This window comes from Nanorana parkeri, unplaced genomic scaffold (assembly GCF_000935625.1).
Source record: "Nanorana parkeri isolate BGI_ZX_2015 unplaced genomic scaffold, ASM93562v1 scaffold5, whole genome shotgun sequence".
In the NCBI taxonomy this organism is placed as follows: domain Eukaryota; kingdom Metazoa; phylum Chordata; class Amphibia; order Anura; family Dicroglossidae; genus Nanorana; species Nanorana parkeri.
This window is the reverse complement of record NW_017306273.1, coordinates 677727-701682: the sequence shown is the minus strand read 5'-3', so window position 1 is coordinate 701682 and position 23956 is coordinate 677727. Positions and strand designations below refer to the sequence as shown.

The 23956-nt window shown below is 46.2% G+C and overlaps 1 protein-coding gene across 1 annotated transcript in view; it reads left to right on the top strand.

The window, feature by feature from the left end:
• The first annotated feature begins 15364 nt into the window (after window positions 1-15364).
• The window catches only part of GPR153 (G protein-coupled receptor 153), a 65682-nt gene continuing 57090 nt past the window's right edge, over window positions 15365-23956 (top strand). Inside the window, exon 1 of the mRNA XM_018552761.1 lies at window positions 15365-15851. The gene's annotated coding sequence lies outside the window, so the exon portion shown is untranslated. The remainder of the gene's footprint in view (window positions 15852-23956) is intronic.

The window sequence follows — 23956 nt, the reverse complement described above, 5'->3', positions numbered from 1 at the left end:
TTGCAGCATCTAAAAGGGTCTTTTCTTAATCACTTCATTGGGTGAGATTAACCCTTTGTATATATACACAGCACATTGAAATCAGTATCTGCATGCAACAAGAGCTTGATTTCATGCCATTAAGTGAATAAAGCCCATCTCCGGGCAAACCAGAAAACTACCTTTGCAGCGTGGCTACCATCACATTTCAAGGGCAGAAAAAAGCTGTTTTATTACCTGATCCGCTGCTAGACTGGTCCCTGCAGAAGCTTCTCACCTTCACTCCAGTGGTCTAAGGACCGCTGATGTAATCACATCTAATATAGGTTATATAGACAGGAGGATGCTGAGGGACATTATACCAGCTGAAATGGAGGAGAAAGAGAAAGTTGAGCGCCAACCACGGGGGGAGTGGGGATCAGGTAAGTAAAAGTGCTTTACTCCGATCCCGTAGGCATAAATGAGCACCTAACCCTTGCAGTGCAGGGATGGACCACTGCAAGGTAGTCTTTTGGTTTGCCTGGGGATGGACTCTTAAGTTCTGCCTGTATAGCGTAGGCCTTAGGAGGGAAGCATTCTATAGATATACAGAATACAGAAACATGGTGATTTTGCTTAAAGTGAAAACTTTACAATGGAGACAAAATTAAAAAAACTGATTGCTTTATATTTATTTTAAAGGTGTCCACACACATATCCCAGTCTCTATAAACCCTCCTTTACATTTTGTAAACACTCTGTATAGTGAGGGCCACCTAAACAAATCTGCCAATTTATATCCAGTCAGGTAGGCACTTCCAGTACATACAGTAGTTGGGAAAGAGATTGTACAGTCAGGTTGTTACCTCTACGGGCAGCTACAAATGTTACATGTTTCAGCTCTAAATGTGGTAAGTTTTGAATAGAACTCGGTTCTTGTGGCTATGGGCAGGTTAGTTTTCCTTTAAACATGGCCTTTAGGTCAACCGTTCCCTTAACTCACCGACATATATCACACGGGTTCTGTGGCTGGTTAAATACAGCCGATCTATTCTCAAAAATGACATCCGAGTATTTTTTACAATCTTGCTCCATTCTAATACATGGTGTTGGTTGTTTTGATAAACCTAGTTTCCTGAAGTCAACCGGAATCCAAGCCCGTTCTGTAGATTAGTCATGCCTTTGGACAGTGCTGATTGGCTGGCTCTGCACAATTGTCAATTTCCAAAACTTCACATTGGTTGCACTAGTAGTGGCCCAAACATGGCCCTAAGTCCTCCTCCTTTCTCAAGGTAAGTTGTTCTCAAGGTATGAGTTTTATATAGTAGGATTGTTAAAATAGTTACATGTGACTTTAAATGCATGTAGGGCACCAACTCTTGAAGGACAACTTTACTTTAAATGTTCACCTCACCTCCCCTAAGGGACAGCCACCTACTTACTATGTATACTTATGTTCCCGCCCTGCTCCCGGGTCCTTACTCTGCAGTTCTTCCTGATACTGCACAGCCTTTGCAGAACAAAGTCCCAACCACATCCAGTTCCTTCTATGCATGTGCACCACTTGGCCGATTCATTTTAATGGCTGGAGCCTTAATCCTCTGGGTGGCTGAGGGCCACCATGAGTACTGGCCAGCTGTAGGAATGAATGGATCAGTGACCTGCACTCCCTGAAAAGCCTGTGCGGTGCTGGGCTGATTTAATTCCAATGACTGGAGCCTTAATCCTCTGGATGGATGAGGGCCACCATGAGTACTGGCCAGGAATGAATGGCCAGGGGGCTGCAATCCCCCAAAAGCCCGTGTGGCGCTGGGCTGGGATGCGCAGAGAAGAATCGGAGGTGGGGTTGAAGGTATTTTAATGGATGGCTGCCACTCAAGCGGTGGCGATAGGGAGCATTTAAAGGTGCAGTTGTCCTTTAACCACAGGAAACTAAATTGAATATTAATAGTTTAATTAAATACAGACCATGCTTCTGAATTTGCTCATAATTTTTGGGGGGTTGGCTGGTCCTAGACAGTGTTATGAGACTCGCAATGGCGTTCATGTCTCCCTACCCTCTATTCTTGGTGGTGCCAGTTTTTGGCAGTAACCCCCAAAACACAGTGTTTACATTGACTCCTGCTAAGCTGCTATGAAACAGACGCTTCAATGTGTATGTGATCAGAGTTGAAATTATTTTCCTACTGAATGTACAAAGTTATAAGACCAAATATTTAAGAACATTCGTTTTGTTATGTTATGTTTAGTAATACATTTCACCTATAAGGCTGTTTGTTGTGAAAGACTTGAATATTTTAAATGCTTGCCTATTTGTAATAAAACATATGGAAAATGTCAGTTGATGTATTTTGTTTTATCCCTGAACTCCCCCTAAACAGCGACATGCACACGCAGGTTTCCGCTGCCAAAATATTTTGTAATATTACGTTAAGCCGGTTTTGTGATGTCATACTGCACAGCCAGGATGGGGACACCACCATTGCACCTCTGCGGCCTAGGGCCAAATACAAATTTATACTCACCTGATCCTCCGAGCCAGCTTGTCCTTAGATCGGTCCCTGGAGCCTCTCTCCCCCTCCTCTTCAGTGGTCTAAGGTCCCTGAGTCATCACGTTCTATACACAGTGTACAGGATAGGATGTGAGGACGCCAAGGGATGTAGCATCGCTATAGTGGAGGAGGCTGGATGGAGCGATGTCACAGCCGGCCAGCTCTAAGGTTTGGGTGAGTATAACTTTGTTTGTTTTTTTTCCCTAGGCAGAAACGAGTACTTAACACTTGAAGTGCAGGAGTAGCCCCACTGCAAGGGTTGATAATATTTTTAACAGCAGTTGTTCCTGCAGAATCAGCCGGTCCCCCGAGCACTGGTCCTGATATCCTGTTTTGGGTGGCTCCTTTCCCTTGCAGGGTCCTATGGAGCCAACCTTGTGTGTGTTAGTGAGCTGTGCCTGTCTCCACAAACACACAGGAACATTAGGGCAAGCTGTTCCCCGCTTCTCCTTCCTCTCTTCTCCAAGCTAGTAGATGGACGGCTGCTGGAGATGGCTTTGTCCCTTGTCATCTTATACTGGACAGGAAGTTCAGGGAAGCTGAGCTGAGAGAGTTGGAGCTGTTAAAGGATAATTCCACCTTTTATACCATGTTTCATTTTACACCCATATTTAGGTTGGAACATGGTGCCATTCCGAAAGTTATATGAGAACTTTGCAGGGCAATGTAAATTTGTTTTATCTGATTTCATTATTGAAAAGATGAGTTTATTATTACTTTAACATGTGTGATATATATATATAGTGTGTGTATATTTGCTATATGTCTGCTGTTTTGGTTTTAACTTTGTTTCAGAGCCCTCAATAAAAGAGTGCAACCTCAATCAGAGGGGCACACAGAAGATAGTCTTCCATCCAACATAACTAATGGCAGGCACCTTTTTACAGCAGGCAGGTTCACTTTAAGGTTCAGCCGTTGGATGAGGGATTGGAATTTTTGGTCTTCACGATGCACGGCCACCAATCAGTCCTTCACTGCAATCTCTCTTATCTTGCGTAGAACCTGAGACCTCGTTTGATCCTTACCCCAGTTTATCCAGGCACAGACTCCTGTCACTTCTCTGCATTTTCATTTTGCTTGTTTCAGCCTTGATAACTATTCATGCTTACAGTAATCTCTGTGATCTGCATCTGTATAACACTGAAAGGACAGCTCGTGTGTGTGTCACGGGCATGGAGATAAGTAAGAAATACACAGCGCGGAGCAATGCATTCTTTACCATTGAGAGCGCAGCAATCTCGTTTTCTTGTTTGAATGAAATATGTAGAAACCACACGAGATTGGCGAACATAAAAAACCAAGCGCTCCCCACCTATCAAAGCGTATGCTTATACGGTGTGCAAAACGCAAAAGGCAGCATGCTTTATAGATGGCAGGTGTGTCCAAGACTGACCCAGTTCTGGTCTATGGAGTCTGGTCTCTTCTATATAGCCCCCCCCCCCCCCGCCCTGGGGTGCCTCCCTGAAAAAGACCCTTAAATACAAAGCAATCAATGGCTGATTTTGGGGGAAACATTTTGGTAAAATATTCATGATCATTTTAGGTCAGGATTAGAAACATCTCCAGAGCCTGGAGGGAGCCCCAAGGGAGGGTCCCGTAAAATGTGTATAGCCTTGCATGCCAAATTGGGGAAAGTATGCATCTGCAGTGGGGGAAAGGGGATACTTAGGGGAGGGCTGGGCAGACAGGATGCGTGTACTTTAACAATTCAATAATTGCACAACGCCCGATCCAGCGAGCATGTTTCACGTTTGGGATAGAAGCAGAGATAGAGGCTCCTTTCACTTGCAGGATCCTTTGGTTCCACCCTCGTGTGTTAAAGTAAGCTGATTGTATGTCCACAAGCACAGGCACAGCAAGGGAATCAATTCTTCTGCTCTCTGCTTCCTGCTCCTCCCTCTTCCTCCTCACTCCTCTAAGTGCCAGGGTTTCTCAACCTTCCTCATCCGGTTGGCTGTGCATAGCTTGTCAGTATGTTTGACACTGTGGTTCCTCTTTGGCGCCCTCTTATAACCAAGCCTGTTTACTTCATCTTCCTGCAACTGCAGGCTATACTCCTGGCAAATACCTGTCTCAGAGTGATGATGCAGGCACCAGGTCACTACCGTGTTTCCCCGAAAGTAAGACCTACCCCGAAAGTAAGACCTAGCGCTATCTTCAGGGATTTCTGTAATATAAGACCTACCCCGAAAATAAGACCTAGTTCGGTTGTAGGTCTTATCCCTGAAGATAGCGCTAGGTCTTACTTTCGGGGTAGCTACACATATAACTGATTTAAAGACTGGCCGCAGCTCCCGCCCACACACCCGCCCACACGCCAGCCGTTCGAACAGTGTTTGGCTCACTTCACTTCTGATCAGTCATTCACTCGGCTGCCCTCGGCAGCATAGTGAATAGACCCCCCAGTGTCTTTTTTCGTGCAAAAAAAAAAATAAGACTGTCTTATTTTCGTGGAAACACTGTATTTAACCTTCACCTTACCCATTCAGTCTCCATCCCAGCATTTGTTCTGATCAACCAAGTGCTCTGCTGCTGTTCCTGTTCTACGTGTATGACCCTGGCTCTGGCTGACTGATCTCCTGGTTCCTGACTCCCACTTTGTTTCTGTTCACCCTGCTCTCAGTGCTCCATGACCTGACTTAGCTGACTACCCGTTTTGGCATCTGACCTCTGGCTTGGCATTGACAACCTGGACTTCCTTCATTGTTTTTGTGCCATTTATGTTTATTTTTGTTTTCAATAAACTCCTTTTTGTATTTTAAACCTGCACTTTAAGTATCGGTCTGGTTTCTTGGTTCCCTAACACCAGGCTGATGGATGGACACCTCCTGGACACGGCTCTGTCCCTTGTGATCTTGTACCGGACAGGAAGTTCCTGGGAAGCTGAGCTGAGAGAGTTGGAGCTGTTTGGAAACACAATGATTAAGTGCATGGGAAAAAAAGTAAAGAAACACTTTGCTTGATCTTGTATATTTGTTTGATCTAAAGTCATTAATGAAAAAAAAATTGAGGGTTTAATACTTCTTTAATTTAACAACTGGTCAGGATGATGACACACTGACACTTGGAAGTAGATTCAGTGTTCAGAGGACGTGGGAGGGGGTGCCTGAGCTTGCACAAAACTATCTTCTACCAAAATCAAGCCTTCAGCTTTGAAGTCCCCTTCAATCCTAAGTGGGTAAAGGATGAAAAATCAATTAGCACAAAATAATACTTCCAAGGGACGTCTGCCATCTACCTGACTCGGCGCGGCTGCTTTGAAGTGGAAGGAATAGTTTCGGCAGTGAGACTAGTGACCTGGAAATGTACAAAATGTGTGGGATATGTAGAAAAACAGACTAAGGCGAAAAGGAAGGAAGACAGAACAAAGGATCCTGGCTGGGTTCCCTCAAGGATAAAACATATGTCTGCGAATGTACACCTTCCTCGCCTGCCATTAATTTGAACTGACAATTATGACAGCTTGCTTGTGATAGATCGTTGCTTCTTCATTTCGTTAGTAAGCAAAGGAAGATACGGAGAATATTCATAGTAAGGGGGTTGGGATTCAAAGGGAAAAGTGAAGCAACCAATCAGATGCTTGGCTTAAAGGCCAACTCCACCTGAAAAGTGATATGTCAGCTTTTGAAGGGTGGCTGGTAAGTGTTATCAGCAACTCCGGTTTAGAGGAAATTCCATCAGAATTCAGAGTTACATCCAACTGCTGCGGCCATTGCAAAAGCCAATGCCATTGTAAGGATCGATTTGGGATGGATGGCTGGATGTCAGAAAAATATATAAACAGTAAAGATATATAAATTCTTTGTAAAGTGGGGGAGACACAAAGTGATGCAAGAACCCCCCCATTTGGTGTCTCCAACTGAGATAATAGGTGACCACATACAATTCAAACATCCAAAAATTGGACAGACTGCACTGATAAAGACAAATTGCGGCTAACTGGTTGGCCACTACATATAACACAAGTCAAGGGGTGTGCACAAGCCAATAACCAAAAAAACGGCATGCCAGCCTCCAGGAACTCAGATTGGTGGAATGCTGATGCATGGGACGCCAGTATAGCGGCTCACTGACATCCACCACAACAGCTCATTGTCACTTGGGTATCCAAGAACACTAGTATGCTGACACATACTTTGATTGTGTCAGATTAGGGTTGCCACCTTTTCTTCATGTAACACCCGAACACATTGCCGCATGGCAATTTTTTGGGAGACTATACAGGAGAGAGCGAGGAGAGACAGCCAGGAGAGAGTGAGCGGAGAAAGCCCGGGGAGAGAGGAGAGACAGACAGGAGGATGAGTGAGGAGAGACAGCCAGGAGAGAGAGCAAGAAGAGAGCAAAGAGAGATAGCCAGGGGAGAGAGTGAGGAGTGAGCAAGGAGGGACAGCTAGGAGAGAAAGCAAGGGGAGAGAGTGAGAAGTGACAGCCAGGAGAGGGAGCAAGGAGAGACAGCCAGGAAAGAGAGTGAGGAGAGGCAGCCAGGAGTGAAAGCCAGGGGAAAGAGTGGGGAGAAACAGCCAGGAGAGAGCAAAGGGGGGCAGCCAGAGGAGAGAGCGAAGAGAAACAGCCAAGAGAGAAAGCCAGGGGAGAGAGTGAGGAGAGAGAGCAATGAGAGACAGCCAGTGGGGTGAGAGGAGAGACAGCCAAGGGAGCAAACAAGGGGAGAGAGCAAGGGAAGACAGCCAGGAAAGTGTGCCCTTCAATACTTATCTGCATCCTGTGTTTCAGACACCTCCTTGCTCCCCTAGTTCCAGGGTCCCTCCATGTCCCGTACCTTCTCCATGCACTCATGTTAGAACACCAGGACCTCGTGGTTGCCTCTGCCCACCTGACATCATGACATCTTATGTCTGGGTTTCAGTTGGCCTGAAACCCGGACTGTCTGGGTGAATCCTGTACAGATGGCATCCCTAAGACAGATACAGATCCTCAGATCACAGAGCAATGATACATGGACAGTTGAACAATGGAATACTAATGGTATTTAAAGATCCAACAGGGACGATCGAAGTTCTGGCTACCACTTGATTATTCTCTAGAAATATCTATTGGACTGGCCACATGCACAATGTTTACATGTACACTGAGGATCTCAGAACAGTAAACAACCTTTACATTTGTGGTCCCAGAGCAGTGGCACACTGAGACTTAAGGCCCCAGAGTAGTGGTTTGCAGACACTGAAGGTCCTAGAACATTGATATAATGACACTTAGGGTCCCAGAGCAGTGGTACACTGACACTCGAGGTACTAGAACAGTGATACATTGACACTGTGGGTTCCCAGGGCAGTGGTACACTGACTCTTAAGGTCCTAGAGCAGTGGCACACTGACATTTGGCATCATGGAGCAGTAGTACATTGACGCTCAAGATCCTAGAGCAGTGGTGCCCTGGCACTCAAGGTCCCAAAGCAGTGGTACACTGACACTTGGGTTCCCAGATCAGTGGTGCTCTGACACTTGGGTTCCCAGATCAGTGGTACACTGAGACTCAAGAGCAGTGGTCTGCAGATACTCATGGTCCCAGAACAGTGATGTGCTGACTCTCAGGTACCCAGAAGAGTGATATACTGACTCTCAGGGTCCCAGAAGAGTGATATACTGACTCTCAGGTACCCAGAAGAGTGATATACTGACTCTCAGGGTTCCTGAGCAATGATATACTGACTCTCTGGGTTCCTGAGCAATGATATCCTGACTCTAAGGGTCCCGGAGCAGTGATATCCTGACTCTCAGGGTCCCCGAGCAGTGGTACACTAACACATATGGTCCCATAACAATGGTTCAGTGACATGTGGGGTCCAGGTTACCCCAATTTTCATCGGCTGCCCCTTGGTATTGTGTGAGCGGGATCAATAGAAATGGTGCGGTAAGATGATGAATAATAATTTTCTACCTAATAATTGTGCCCTCAGTACAGAGAAATTCCATGATATACTGTTATATGAATGCACACTGACAGCTTCCCTCAACATTATCTATTTTTAAAGTCCCGGACGAAGCTTCATATGAAACACATGACATTTATTCTGCACCTTTTATCCGGCTATGTATAAATTCCGTGAACCGTGATCTGACTGCCTTGGCAACAAGTATTTGTTTCTATAAATATCATCGGCTCTGCCAGTGATCAAACCATCAAAATAATAATTAACCAATTTATAATGAACATCATTCAGATATCACAGAGAAGTATAAACTGACCCGGCAGATATATGTGGCAGCGGGGTAATGGGCGCTGCATGTTAAAGCCGAACTTCAGAAAACCATATACAGATATTCATACTAAAACTGAGGCTCCCAGACCCGAATGGCATTGGGGAGCTCCCGAATGCAATTTGGAAATTTGGGTCTGGATGCCATTCGGGTCTGGGAGCCTCAGCTTTAGTATTATATGTATATACTGTATATGGCTCCCATGTTGCCGTAACAAAAATGTGTGTTCAGACCCATTCGGATGTATTAACCGAAAAACATCTGATTGGCCAGAAAAGTCACATGTCCGATCCAGTTTAGTTTTTGAACCAAATTCGGACAGGATCTGAAATTCAGAAAAGAAATTCAGAGGGGGTGTCCTCTCTTCTGATGGTGTCACCCGGTGCAGCCCGCAGCCCCCTTGTGACGCCACTGTTCCGGTTTCCTCCTACACGCCAAAGGCATTAAATGGCTCCGGTCTAAGTCGGCCCTGTACGCATATGAGATACTGTATGATATGCGATGCGTTAGTATACTATATGAGTTAGGGTTTCCATCCACTCTAAGGAGATAAATGAAAGGCTTGAAGACCCTTGTTATCTCCACCCATTGACACCTCCAGGACTTCTGTAGAGTCTTTCCCATCCTTTGGAACTCTTTACCTCAACCTGTTCGTCTATGTCCCACCTTGACTGCCTTTTGGCGAGACTCATCTCTTCAGGGAAGCCTATTCGACATTAACCTAACCACTGAACCATCACGTTCTCAAACAATTCCTCCCCACTCAGCTACCGCCTCATGTATCACTGGCCCCTCCCTTTTAGATTGTAAGCCCTCAGGGGCAGGGCCCTCCTTACCATCTTGTCTTGTATTGTATTGTGATTGTAATGTCTTCCTTATATTGTAAAGCGCTGCGCAAACTGTTGGCGTTATATAAATCCTGTATAATAATAATAATAATAAAATGAGTTAGGCTTTCTATCCACTCTGAGATGATAAATGAAAGGGTTGAAGAAGAAGATTACAGGCGGTAGAACCGAAACAAGAAGCGTTGGATGTAATGCTTCCTAATGAGTGTGAAGGGAAGTGAAGTTCCATGACACAGACACATCTGTGTACCGGATCTCATGTACATAGAAGACCCATCACTGCACTCACCAGCTCTCCACCACTTAAAGATTCATACTGCCGGGAATAATTGCTTCATGTTGGTTGATAGGAAATTATGTTACTGCCTCTAGACCACAAAAAGTGTCCATATAGCACACTTTAAAGAAGAACTCCGGGCATGTGAAAAATTAACCCTTGCAATGGGGCTAACCCCCCCCCCGCCCCCCGCCCGCACTGCAAGGGTTAAGTGCTAGTTTTGGCCTAGGGGCAGAAATACCAAAGTTCAAAGTTATACTCACCTCACCTCACCGGTCTAGCAGTCACATGCATGACTGCTAGACCGGTCCTCGCGGCCTCTTCTCCCCCCGGGCACTGGTCCCTTGAGCATCACTTACATTGACTTGCATTGGACGTGACGACACCGAGGGACATTGCACAGCCGGAGCGGATGGAAAGAGAGATGAGCTGTCACTGAGGATCAGGTGAGTGTATCTTCTTTATTCCGGCCCATAGACCTTAATAAGCACCTAACCCTTGCTTGCAGGGGGGGGGGGGGGGGGTAGCCTCACTGCAAGAGTTCATTTGGAGTTCTTTCAGAGTGCCCGGAGTTCTTTTTTAAGGTCGCCACATACAATGATGTACCTAGCATATCCGTAACCTGGGGCCAATTATTTTTTTAACCTCCCCTCCCCACTCACAGACACACATAACCCAAAAAATGATTTGCAGTAATAAAGTGATGCAACCATTGTGTTGCGCCAGAGGGTGGGTGTGGCCAATCTGAGGTGGGAGGGTCCTAAAGGGGCAGGGTTAAATAAAACCGAGTCAAACAGGCATGTACAACACTCAGCACGCTTGCACAGCGCCTTTGCATTCTAGGATGCAGGTGCCTGAGCCACACAACATCTTAGTAACCAGTGACTGGGGAGTGGGGGCGGGGGAGCGGCGTAATGGTTGCCATTGTTGACATCCGACCCCTCCACTGCCCTAAACTTGAGCACCAGTCCAGTGGCTTTGCTTAAACTGGGATGATTTCATCAGTCTGCTGCACACAGCAGGAAGCATTTTCTCAGTTTCCTCTCCCCCAATCATCAGACTGCAACAATGTATCTTTGTAGCAAGTCACATTTAGAGAGCATGCAGCAGGGGCTTGTTTGTGTCAGACATTTGTGAACACATAAATGCTGTGATCTCTGTGAGAGGGAATAAATACCTGGAAGTGTTACTCTTTTTTATCATGAAAAATAGATCTGATTCTAAGCACGAGTTTGATCAGCCCCCAGAAACTCCCAGCAGCCCATGAGATCCTTATATCAAATGCCAGAATTGCCTGACTGCCGATCTGATTCTAATGGGTAACACTGACAACCCTTCAACCTCTCCTCTCACACAACCCCCCCCACCCCCCACCCCCGCCAGTGCCAGCCATAAAACAAAACTTTTTCTGTTATTTCGGAGGCTCATGTGGTGTAATTATAAGATGTTTGGCGCTCAGTAAGTGGAGTCTGGGGGTGAGCGAGTCCTCTGTAAACCTGCTTATTACAAAGCCTGACAGACTAATCACTATGTCAGACCATCTGCCGCAACACAGCGTCCTGCCAGCAAACACTTCAGTCTGAATCATGCAACACGCCACATCAACTCTGGAACGCGGAGCTTACAATCTAAACCGCCGCTCCCGCACTCTGCCGCCTCTTCCTCCGTATCACCGAAAGTCCGGCACGCTTTTTCCGCTCATAAATATTTGATGCGCATTTTCTTATCTTATGTAAGACAACACTGACACCAGCAACTGTATACAGAGAGCGAGAGAGAGAGAGAGGGAGAGAAGAGAGAAAGGGAGAGAGAGAGAGAGAGAGAGAGAGAGAGAGAGAAGAGGGAGGGAGAGAGAGAGAGAGAGAGAGAGAAGAGAATGATGGAAAGAAGAGAGGGAGGGAGAGGAGAAAGAGGGAAAGAAGAGGGAGAATGAAAGAGGGGTGAGAGAGATAAGAGAGAGAAGGGGAGAGAGAGAGAGGGGGAGAGAGAGGAGGGAGAGAAGAAAGAGGGAGAGAGGGAGAGAAGAGAGGGGGAGAGAGAGAGAGAAAGAGGGAGAGGAGAGAAGAGAGAGAGAGAGGGAGAGAAGGGAGAAGAGGGAGAGGGAGAGGAGAGAGAGGGGAGGGAGAGAAGAGAGAGAGGAGGAGAAGAGAGAATGAGAGGAGAAGCAAGAGAGAAAGAGAGAGAGGGGGGTGAGAGAGAAGAGAATGATGGAAAGAAGAGAGGGAGGGAGAGGAGAAAGAGGGAAAGAAGAGGGAGAATGAGAGAGGGGTGAGAGAGATAAGAGAGAGAAGGGGAGAGAGAGAAGAAAGAAGAGAGAGGAGAGAGAAGTAAGAGAGAAAAGGGAGATGGAGAGGAGAGAGAGATAAGGGAAAGAGGAGAGAGAAGAAAGAGAGCGGAGAAGGGAGACCTACTGATGACATCACTGGGTCTAAATTAAAATGAATAATGAAAATTAAAAGATTTTATTTAAAAAGTTTAATTAGTATGTTAATGATGGGGGAGGGGGAACCAGGGAGGCAAATTATAAGCAGAATAAACTTTAGCATTAAATTGACTATGTTGTTGTTGTTTTTCTATCAACTTTATATTCACTTTCTTATTTAATACAGTTGCATAGAAAAAAACAGAAAACGTTACAAAACCACCTTTTACATACAAATAAATAATATTTACATTAACCTTCACTATGTTGTTTTAAGCAGAAATAATACTGGGAGCTCTCTCTCTCTCTCTCTCTCTCTCTCCCCCTCCCTCTCTTCTCTTTCTCTCCCTCTCTCTCTCTCTGATCTCTCTTTTCTTTCGCTCGCTCTCTCCGCGCTCTCTCTCTCTGATCTCTCTCTTTTCTTTCGCTCGCTCTCTCTCTCTCTGATCTCTCTTTTTCTTTCGCTCGCTCTCTCTCTTTCTTCTCTCCATCACTCTGTCTCGCTCTCCCTTCACTCTCTCCATCACTCTCTCCATCACACTCTCCATCACACTCTCCATCTCTCTCTCACATTTTTTTCATTCATTCAGTCAGGCCTTCTGTACAAGAGAGAGACAGCAGAAATACGGTAGTAGGTGTGTTTTGAAATAACTCTCCATCTTTTTTTTAAGCACGGTGCATGCATCAAAAATAAACCCCAACACAAAAACACAAAAAGTAAAGCTGAAGCCAGTCCACCAAGTACTTGGTGAAGGCTTTCTTAAAGAGGAACCCCCATAGGGAGAAGCAAAAGACTTGAAAGCCACAGTGTCCCCCTAGACATCAGGATGGGCTTTGAAGGTATAGACACCCCTAGTCATCGGTGGGGTAAAACGTGCTCGTGCATAAGTGCTATAAATACAAAAATAAATGAGTGCCAGTGAGAGACATGGCAGGCCTTGAAGCCAAGATAAAATATTGCTTCAGGCTAGCCTGAAGACCTGCCCAAGACAACCTGACCAAGTGCCGGGACATTTTGCCAGTAGCACACAGTGGGATTCCAAACCCATACAGGGGGGATTTATAAAAACCGGAGCAGACAAAATATGGAGCAGCTGTGCATGGCAACCAATCAGCTTCTCTCTTTTATTTTCAAATCTTACCTGAACAAACTGAAGAGAGAAGCTGATAGGTTGCCGAACCCCTTGATCAAACCAAGTACACCTGTTAAAATCAGCAGGAACTGGGTCCCTAGAGTTCCCAGTAATAGGGAAGTATTCAAAACCTCCACCTTGCTGGGGATGCTATGGTTTCCATCCCATGGCTGGAACCCCTCCGGAAACCCATCATACCATGTAGAGTACTCTGTCATCAGCCAGGGATCATGGAGACAATGTATCAGGATGGAAGCCCTGGGTGCGATCTCCTTCCATTAGGGATGAAATGTTTTATGATGGGAGCCCCTGTGTGCAATCTCCTTCCATCGGGGATACAATGTATCAGGATGGGAGCCCCTGAGTGCAATCTCCCTCCATCAGAGATAAATTGTATCAGGATTGGAGCCCCTTGGTGCAACCTCCCTCCCTCAGGGATACAATGTATCATGATAAGGTGCTATCTCCCTTTATCAAGGATACAATGTATCAGAATAGGAGCCCCTGGGTGCATCTTCCGCATCAGAGATACAATGTATAAGGATGGGAGCCCCTAGGTGTGATCTTCTTACATCAGAGATACAATGTATCAGGATGGGCGCCCCTGGGTGTGATCTTCTTACATCAGAGATACAATGAATCAGGATGGGAGCCCCTGGGTTGATCTCCCTCCATCAGGAAAACAATGTATCAGAATGGGAGCCCCTGGGTACATCTCCCTCCATCAGAGATACAATGTATCAGGATGGGAGCCCCTTGGTGTATATTTCTCCATCAGGGATACAATGTACCAGGATGGGGTCCTCTGGGTGAGATCACCCTCCATCAGGGATACAATGTACCAGGATGGGGTGCTCTGGGTGAGATCTCTCTATCAGGGATACAATGTATCAGGATGGGGTGCTCTGGGTGAGATCTCCCTCCATCAGGGATACAATGTATCAGGATGGGATCCTCTGGGTGAGATCTCCTTCCATCAGGGATACAATGTACCAGGATGAGATCCTCTGGGTGAGATCTCTCTATCAGGGATACAATGTACCAGGATGAGATCCTCTGGGTGAGATCTCTCTATCAGGGATACAATGTACCAGGATGGGATCCTCTTGATGAGATCTCTCTATCAGGGATACAATGTATCAGGATAGGATCATCTGGGTGAGATCTCCCTATCAGGCATACAATGTATCAAGATAGGATCCTCTGGGTGAGATCTCCTTCCATCAGGGATACAATGTACCAGGATGAGATCCTCTGGGTGAGATCTCTCTATCAGGGATACAATGTACCAGGATGGGATCCTCTTGATGAGATCTCTCTATCAGGGATACAATGTATCAGGATAGGATCATCTGGGTGAGATCTCTCTATCAGGGATACAATGTATCAGGATGGGATCCTCTGGGTGAGATCTCCTTCCATCAGGGATACAATGTATCAGGATGGGATCCTCTTGGTGAGATCTCTCTATCAGGATACAATGTATCAGGATAGAATCATCTGGGTGAGATCTCCCTCCATCAGGTATACAATGTACCAGGATGGGATCCACTGGGTGAGATCACCCTCCATCAGGGATACAATGTACCAGGATGAGATCCTCCGGGTGAGATCTCTCTATCAGGGATACAATGTATCAGGATAGGATCATCTGGGTGAGATCTCCCTATCAGGCATACAATGTATCAAGATAGGATCCTCTGGGTGAGATCTCCTTCCATCAGCGATACAATGTATCAGGATGGGATCCTCTTGGTGAGATCTCTCTATCAGGATACAATGTATCAGGATAGAATCATCTGGGTGAGATCTCCCTCCATCAGGTATACAATGTACCAGGATGGGATCCACTGGGTGAGATCACCCTCCATCAGCGACTAAAAAGTTGCAAGCTGCCGTTTCCTCCAGCAGAAGTGGGCTGTGGGTTGAATGAACAGACATGCGCTGTGTACAAGCTCCTCTATCATCCACATCCAACCCAAATGATGAAATGAAGAAGTGAGGGCTGTGTGGGGTGGGAGCAATGACAGAGGCAGAGGGAGCCTATTGTTCCGGGTGGGCTGGGGGCAGCAGATCCACAGTGAGGGCTCCTCTTCTCCTCTAGTAACGATGTCCCTCCACCGGGGCTGGAGAAGGTGCCCAGTGCCCAGCGGATACCCAGCTCCTGCCATCAGGTCTGCTGAAGATCCCCAGGGAGGAGCTGCTATTCTGGTTCGTGTCTTGCCTGCCTGGGGGCTCACGATGCCTCTATTTTAAGAAACAAAGGCAGTGTGGATGAAGGATGCTCCTGACGGCTCAGGGGATCACCCGATTTGCTTTGTTACAAACTCATGCCAACGGGAGCAGATCAAGGACTGATGGCACAGTAACCAAGGCACGGAAACCTTCTATTCATTGTGGAATGTTGGAGAACTACGAGTCCCAGCATGTCAGCTTTATGCAGGTAATATGAAGCTTTTGCATTTGCTTTGCTCCACATGTCAAGGAGGATAGATTCAAACTGATATGGTACAAGGACACAAGAGCCATATATACATATGGCATAAGACTTCTTAGTCTGCAACTGTGAACAAAAAGTGTCAGCATTAGGGAAGAAATGTTCTTTGTATTTGTGTTTTGTTACCGGTTCATGCCAAGAGTAAAGGAGCTGTGCCCTCCTAGCTGTTGGTGAACTACAAGTCCCAGACCCAGAGGTGTATCCACATCTTTCACTCCAGCTGCTTGATGGTACTGTAATTGTTAACCTTTTGATAAAGCAGCTTCTTTGTCTTGCCCATCAATGCCAGGCCAAGTAAACTTGGCATTGACAGAGGGGCAGGGACCCCCAAACAGAGGCATTCTGGAAAGCCTTTGCATGCCAGCTGTTGGAAAACTCATAACCCCAACATGATTATGTAGACTGCGGCTGCAAGGGTGTGCAGCGACTTGTAGTTCCACAGCCCCTGGTGTACCCAGAGGGTCCCCAGCCAAATAAAATGTTCTTTGTATTTATTTTGTTACCGGTTCATGCCAAGGGTAATGGAGCTGTTCCCTCCAAGCTGTTGGTGAACAACAAGTCCCAGAGGTGCATCCACACCTTTTACTTCAGATGCTGATGGTATTGTAATTGTTACCTTTTAATAAAGCAGCTTCTTTGTTTTGCCCATCAATGCCAGGCCAAGTAAATCTGGCATTGACAGAGGGGCAGGGACCCCCAAAACATCACACAGCGTAACAAAAAGGCATTCTGGAAAGCCTTTACATGCCAGCTGTTGGAGAACTCATAACCCCGACATGATTATATAGACTATGGCTGCAAGGGTGTGCAGTGACTTGCAGTTCCACAGCTTCTGGTGTACCCAAAGGGACCCTAGCCAAATGGAACCTCACCTTAAAGGGCATTGCAGCAGTTCCTGTGCTCTTCATATGTTATGTAATAGGGGGAGGTGGGTGTAATGCTTCTTGCATGGCCGTATAATTAAAATAGATGCCAAGAGTCTCTGATTATTACAGCCTAAAATGTTGGCAATTTGTCCCTGGTTTCCATCCATCCCAAATGTACTCATTCCCAATTTTTTGTTAGTATTTTGAAATAAATCCAAAAATATCTATCTATCTATCTATCTATCTATCTATCTATCTATCTATCTATCTATCTATCTATCTATCTATCTATCCATCCATCCATCCATCCATCCATCCATCCATCCATCCATCCATCCATCTATCTATCTATCTATCTATCTATCTATCTATCTATCTATCTATCATTTTTTAGCATTCAATTTATTTTTTTCAATTGAATGAACACACAATTAAATGTAATTGGGCTTATTTAATAATGCAGTCCCCCGTAGCAACTAATCACGACACACATTTTACTGACTGTTGAACGGTTTCTCTGGAAGGCATTTGTGAGACCACCTCGACCCTTGCGTGGCTGGCTAATGCAGAAATGGGTCATTGCCCTTTGCACTGCCTAATTCAATGAGCCTGCTCACATCCCCCGCTCCTCAGAGACACTGTTCAACAAAGGGGCAGTTTAAATGTATCAAAGCAATGGCAAAATGTCCCTGGAAATGATTTTTTTTGGAAGGTTGGTTATGAATTGGGATCATCCAAATCGCCTGGGAATTAATCGATGTCATGGATAAGCGACGGGAAAGTACATGCGTGGGATCTCAGACCTCCTGGCTTTGTTTTTAATGCTTCACAGTACACGTGTAGCTGCAGGCTGCGACCAGACACTGGAGGGTTAATGAGCGCACATCAGGGGGTTTGCTCGGAAATCCCCCACGCAAGCGGGCACAGGAGGCGCCTTGCCTACGCTTATTGAAGAGATGGACGTATGTCTGCGAAGGTTCTCATTTATCCAGGTCATGATAGAGCTCGTAGTAGTTAGTCGCATTCAACCGGTCTTGGCTCTGTAATGTTGAAGACGTTTCGTAGCTCAGCCCTATAATTCGTAGCGTTTAGAACTGAAGAAGCGGATTGGAGGAGCTATGAAACGTCTTCAGAATTACAGAACAAGTCCAGTTGAATGTAACCAACTCCCAGAGATGGAGATGAGCCAAAAGACTCCAGCACCGCGACCAGGGAGGAGCAGGACCCAATTATATAATTTATTATAATTATGTATGTTCCGTGATCTGTAGAGTTTAGCATGGATCCATTTAGCAGGTGAAGACGTAAATCAAATGAAACAATTATATCTGTATGTCTTTATTGATAATGTAATAGCTTTCTACGATGTGCATGTCTGTACCATAGCGATGAAAGGCTAGACCAGGGGTAGGCAACCTCGGCACGCCAGCTGTTGTGCAACTACAAGTACCATAAGGCATTGCAAGACTCTGAAAGCCACAGTCATGACTCCCAGAAGCAGAACCATGACAAGATTTGTAGTCTTACCACAGCTGGAGTGCCATGGTTGCCTACCCCTGGGCTAGAAGATATACAGGTTAATTTAATACAATAGTTAATAATAGAACTAATATAAACATCAAATAAAACTAATATTTAAATTATGGCCGTAACCTGGTAAATGAAAGTTAACCTGTCTTGTCTCGATTAAAGCCAACGACCGCCAGGCAACTACCAATGGCAGACTACATGGTACTCTCAGTCCAGGTCATGCCCCTTATATTGCTGCATGTCACCAGTGTAATCAATAGGTCACTGAGGTTCGCGCATTGCATTGTTCGATGTGATTAGCTCTGACTTAGAAAAAAGTCAGTATTTACATTTTGCATGTGTGTCCTGGTGTCACATTCTCCAAGAGAATCCAGGATTATATTAAGGTACCGTTTGGAAACTTCCTATAGCCTGCATTCATCTGAGCCCCCTGCATTTGCTTTATTGAGAGAGGAGGGGATTGCCACGCATGTGCGATGATGTCACGGCAGGGTGTCACCCGGTATGACACCCGGCCTCGGGACACCCCTGGGTGCATTGCCAGCTTAAGACTGTGTACACATTATGTTGCTTGTGTCCGTTATTTTCTCAGTTTGCTGTTACTTTTTATTGATCATTTTTGCTAGGCTGAATAAAACAAACACAGATCCTTCTAGATAAAGGTGGTCGGTACCTCTGAAGTCTTACCGATATTTTTTTTATTTTTAAATATACATATTACAGAGATCAACTGTATGTCACGCTATGTATTGTATTTCATTATGTTTTTATTCTTTAATAAAAACGTATTGGTTTTAAAGAAAAGTTAACCCTTGCAGTGGGGCGTCCCCAGCACTAGAAGGGTTAACTGCTCATTTCCCCCCCCCTAGGGCGTGATAATTAAGAAGATACCCACCTGATCCTTGAGTTCCTTTTTAATCTCGATGTATAGCGGGGAGACCGCTTTGATTATCTGCTCTTCAAAGACATGAAAACTGCAAAGTTATGGGCCCGATAAACTATTGATGGTGCAGAGTGAGAAATTGCGACGGGGAAATCAAGCACGAAATTGTCGCACAAAAAAAGTTGCAAATTGTGACAAATGATGTAATCTAGGGGTAGGCAACCTCGGCACTCCAGCTGCGGTGAAATCACAAATCTCTGAAATCACAAAGCCTCTGCCTCTGGGCGTCATGTCTGGGACTGTCAGTCTTGCAATGCCTCATGGGACTTGTAGTGCCTACCCCCCTGCTCTATTATGTTGCAGTGACCATAGTTCATAAGGAGCCCTGCGCCATCTGCTGCTTGGCGTACTAATGCGCTTATTGTATGTGCCCAAAATATACGCAATCTTTTCAACTTTAAAGGGATTTTCCTATTTCTGTCGCATTCAGCAGGAACATGCGTTGCGCGTCAATTGTTATTTTGTTGCACTAGTTATAATGTGACCGTTTTAATATCACACCATTGATAGTTTATCGGGCCCGCTGGATTCTGTTAACTGTACGGGGTTATTATGTGTCATACTAGTATTCAGTGTATCGCTTCTCGGCCTTATGGCTAAGATCAAGTGTAGTATCTGTTCTTATCAGTTACAGGAGGGGAAAGGAGCCGCTGTACTGGCCTTATGGCTTGTATGGCTTTAATCTGAGTACCCTGCCTGGTGATGGGGGTCCTAAAAGGTCCTGGCTATGGGAGGGAAACCGAAGTGAGCGTCCACTCACGTAAGAGTGGGGGTCGGAAGTACTTCTCGGGTGCTTGGATCTGGCAGGGCACAGTTCCTCCTGATTTGGACGGGTCTATCTTGTTTGGCCATGGCCTGGAAAGGCACGAAGCCTGTGGTGTTTAAGCCCCCTGGAGTGGTGACCCAAGGGTGCCGTAGTAGCATTATGGGTTTGGGACCCCACTGTGTGAACGGCACTTTGGCCACGACACCTTTGCTTTTTGATGCACATCGCCTCTTGGGCTAGGCATTTTGGCTAAGACCAGGGGTCATTTTTATTACCGGGCCACAACTCCTAGCCATAGTCTTGCACTTTTCTCACTGTAATTGCACTTTTCACTTTTTTATGTGTTTTCAGTCCACAGGATGGAGAGTGTGGGTCTCCGGGCCTAGCCTGAAGTCTAGGATATGTGGCCCTTAGGTTCCTTACGCCCCTCCGGGGGAGCCCTCAACCGTGTACTCGGTGGTCAGCTTCGGCTGACCACGAGGAATGGGTCCCCCTGGTTTCGGCCCCCCGGGGCATTGTGCCCCGGGGGGTCAGGAATGGGCCCTGTCTCTTTGGGAGACAGGCCCTTTAGATTGCACCCCTTCTGTGCACTTTTTTGTGTGTGTGTTCACATGCACTTTTTTGGTTCACTTTTTGGGTGTTTGATGCACGCTCCACAGGCTTAAAAAAAACAAAAAAACAAACTAGTATTCTGTATATGAAACTTTTATTATTTCATGTGCTGTCATGTTAGAGAGATATTCATTGTATTCATTCAAAACATAAAGTAAACACAGACAGAATCTTTTATAATACCAGAATCTCCTCTGTTGCCAGCCTTTGCTTCCACCGAGCCAAGCAGGCCATACACATAAAGATTTCTCGATTGCCACATCCACGCTAAACAGCATGAATGGACCAGTCTGCCCTGTCAGCTATTGTATCTTGACAGCCGGCACCCGCTGCTCTCAAAATACCCCAACAGTGACTGCAGGTGAGAATTTACTGACTTCTTTTACAAGTACAGCTTAGTCTAAGTTCTTGCTTCCCCCGCTGTACATTTAGCCATGCTTGCCCAAAGCAGAGCTAAATGTAGAAAACAAACTATGGTACCCGCCCAGGCATTGGGAGATAGGAATTCCACACCCCTGCTGCCCCTCTACTCCCTGCTGCCCCGAGGCCGGGCCTTGTGGGAAATCCGACCCTGACTGTAGCGACAGGGTTACGACCTTTCCATTGCGGCTTCCACCCTTTATGATTCTCTAAAGCTGCAAAAAAAATCTCATTTAGCTTCCTTACAAATACCTTATTATTTACAGTATTCCGTGCACAGAATTTCCATCCCCCATCTACTTAATCGGCTTATATAAGTCTGCACAGAGCCTGAAGCCAAATCAAAGGCATCCCCTGAATATGGATGATCACCGTTAATGAGATACTTTCAAGGACATTGCCTCTGTAAAAGGGATGTGAGACTACAGCTTCAACCCAAAGACTGATCACAAGATGATAATGACGGCAGACCCTCCCAGCTAGCAGTCTGTTATCATGCACGCAGGCTGTTTTATTAGAGGGGAAGAGAATGGGATTCCGAAGACTGAACCGGATTGAGAAGCGTGCTGTATTAAGCAGAACATTGCAATGTATTGTTTCAAATGTTTTGTTTCATAGGTTTCCCCCCCCAGGCTCATGTCAAGTGATACAACGTCGCTTTCCAAAAATAAGCCACGCTGCCGATCGGCAATCCTCCCAGGAAATGATACGAGTCTGTTCTGGCCTGCGGAGGACCTGCCTGACCCCTCATCTCATACCCGCCTCCCGTGTTGTAGGATTCGGCACAGGGAATGTGCTGTAGGACAAACACACAGATTGCTCCAGAAATAGCGTATCACAATAAGATCTATTTTAAGCTCTGTGCCATCTGTGTGTAGGAACTGGGCTCTGGCTATACAGAGGGCACTAGGAGTGACGTCAGGGCTCCTCCCCCCTTAAGTGATCTCTGGTTGTAGGGTACGCATTGGGGGGGTTCAACAGAAGCAAGAAAATGCGCAAAACACGTTTGGTCTACACTTTGTGGGCTACACCTCATAACAGGACAGCAAGAATTGACACTAGTACCATAGGCACCCCCAGGCCTAGTGTGGCCACCCGGTGTCACCCGCTGGGACGTGATTATGCTTGCGCAATAAAGTCACACGCGCTTAACTGCTGGCGGCCATCTCGGTGATGGACGCAGGCAGAGAGAAGAGGGGATGTTCATCCGGCGGGGTATGCCGGCGGGTCCCTTCTTCTTTCATGCAGCTGTCGGGCTCTTGACGGACTGCCTGACATTTCTGAAGGGATGACTGTCAATCATTTTGGTGTCACCCCCTTTGAGGGTGTCACCAGGTGTGGGCCGCACCCAGGGCCACATTAACATAGGGGCTACTGGAGAACCAGCTCTAGGCCCACCACTGAAATTAGGCCCTGCCGACCTGGATGGCCAATGGCATCCAGGCCAGGCTGAGCACAATCAGGCAGAGGCACCAGCAGCTCTCTAATCAGGCTTATTAGATGGCCGCTTGCTGGAGCCCACGAACGGCTGCCTAATTTGAGAGCCTGTCCTGCTGCTTCCTGTACCGACCGACTGACAGCACCGGGCCCATTATTCTCTTAATCTGACCCTGGCCGCACCCCCCTTGTGACACCACTGACTAGCGCATGAAATGTTCACAATCCTATGTAAATGTGACGCAATCAGTTGTTAGTAGCAAAAAGACATGAATTGATTTTTTCTTTGTAGGTCAGGGGTGGGCAGCCTGGGCACTCCAGCTGTTGTGGGACTAAGTCCTATGAGGCATTGCAAAACTCTGCCAGCCACAGGCATGACTCCCAGAGGCAGAAGCATGTTGGGATTTGTAGTTGCACCACAGCTGGAGTGCCAAGGTGGCCCACCCCGTGTTCTAGAGAATGGGTCAATAAACTGCAGTGATATAATGTGAATGATTTGGATTAGTGAGCAGCTGTTCATGACAGTCATTTCAATGTCGTTAAGAAAGTTTGCATGACATAAATATGTGTGCCAAGCAAAGTGACCAGTTATAAGCTACGTGAGCTAACGGCATGACTGTTCTCCTAAAAATACCCCTTGTAGCCAAACCTTCATCCCTCAATAGGAACTGTGTATATGACATGTGATCTTCACTGCCTTAGTACAGCTCAATCTAATGGCTACATTGTCCTATACCAAGAACATCACATTGTATAGCATCATAGAATACATGAGCCCATCCCGGCAATGAGTTAATTAGAGTATTGATCAGTTACTGAATTACTCACCAATAGAACAAATGATTCTCTATGGCAGCGTTTCTCAATTATTTTTCTGTGCCGGCACCTTTTAAAATGATGCAAAATCTTGAGGCACCCCAGTGTAAAATGTAAAACATGTGGACATGTGGTTCCCCTCCAAATCAATACCAAACTCGAGAGATAGGGGTCTGCTATGGATTTTAAGGGGGGACCCCAGGCAAAAAGAGACAAAAAAGCCAACATGGTATTTTACCTTTCACATCAGAGTCCCCTCTTTCACATCAGAAGTTCCTTAATATCAGGAACAACTCTTTCACATCAAAGCCCCCTTCATATTAGAGTCCCTTCTTTCACATCCTAACCTCCACTTCACTACAGGACTTCCCCCTTTCACATCACAGTACCGTTCTTTACACCAGAAGTCCCTAAAAGTCCCTCCTATACATCAGGAGCCCCCTTCACTTCAAAGCCCCCCCCCCCCTTTTACATCAGAAGCCCCCCCTATACATAAGAAGACCCCTTTCTCATTGGGAGCCCTCTTCACATTAGTGTCCTCCCCCTTTCACATCAGAGTGCCCCCCCTTTAACATCAGAAGCCCACTTATACTGTACATCACAAGCCTCCCTACACATCAGAACCCCCCCCCCTTTACAGGAGCCCTCTTCTCATCAGAGC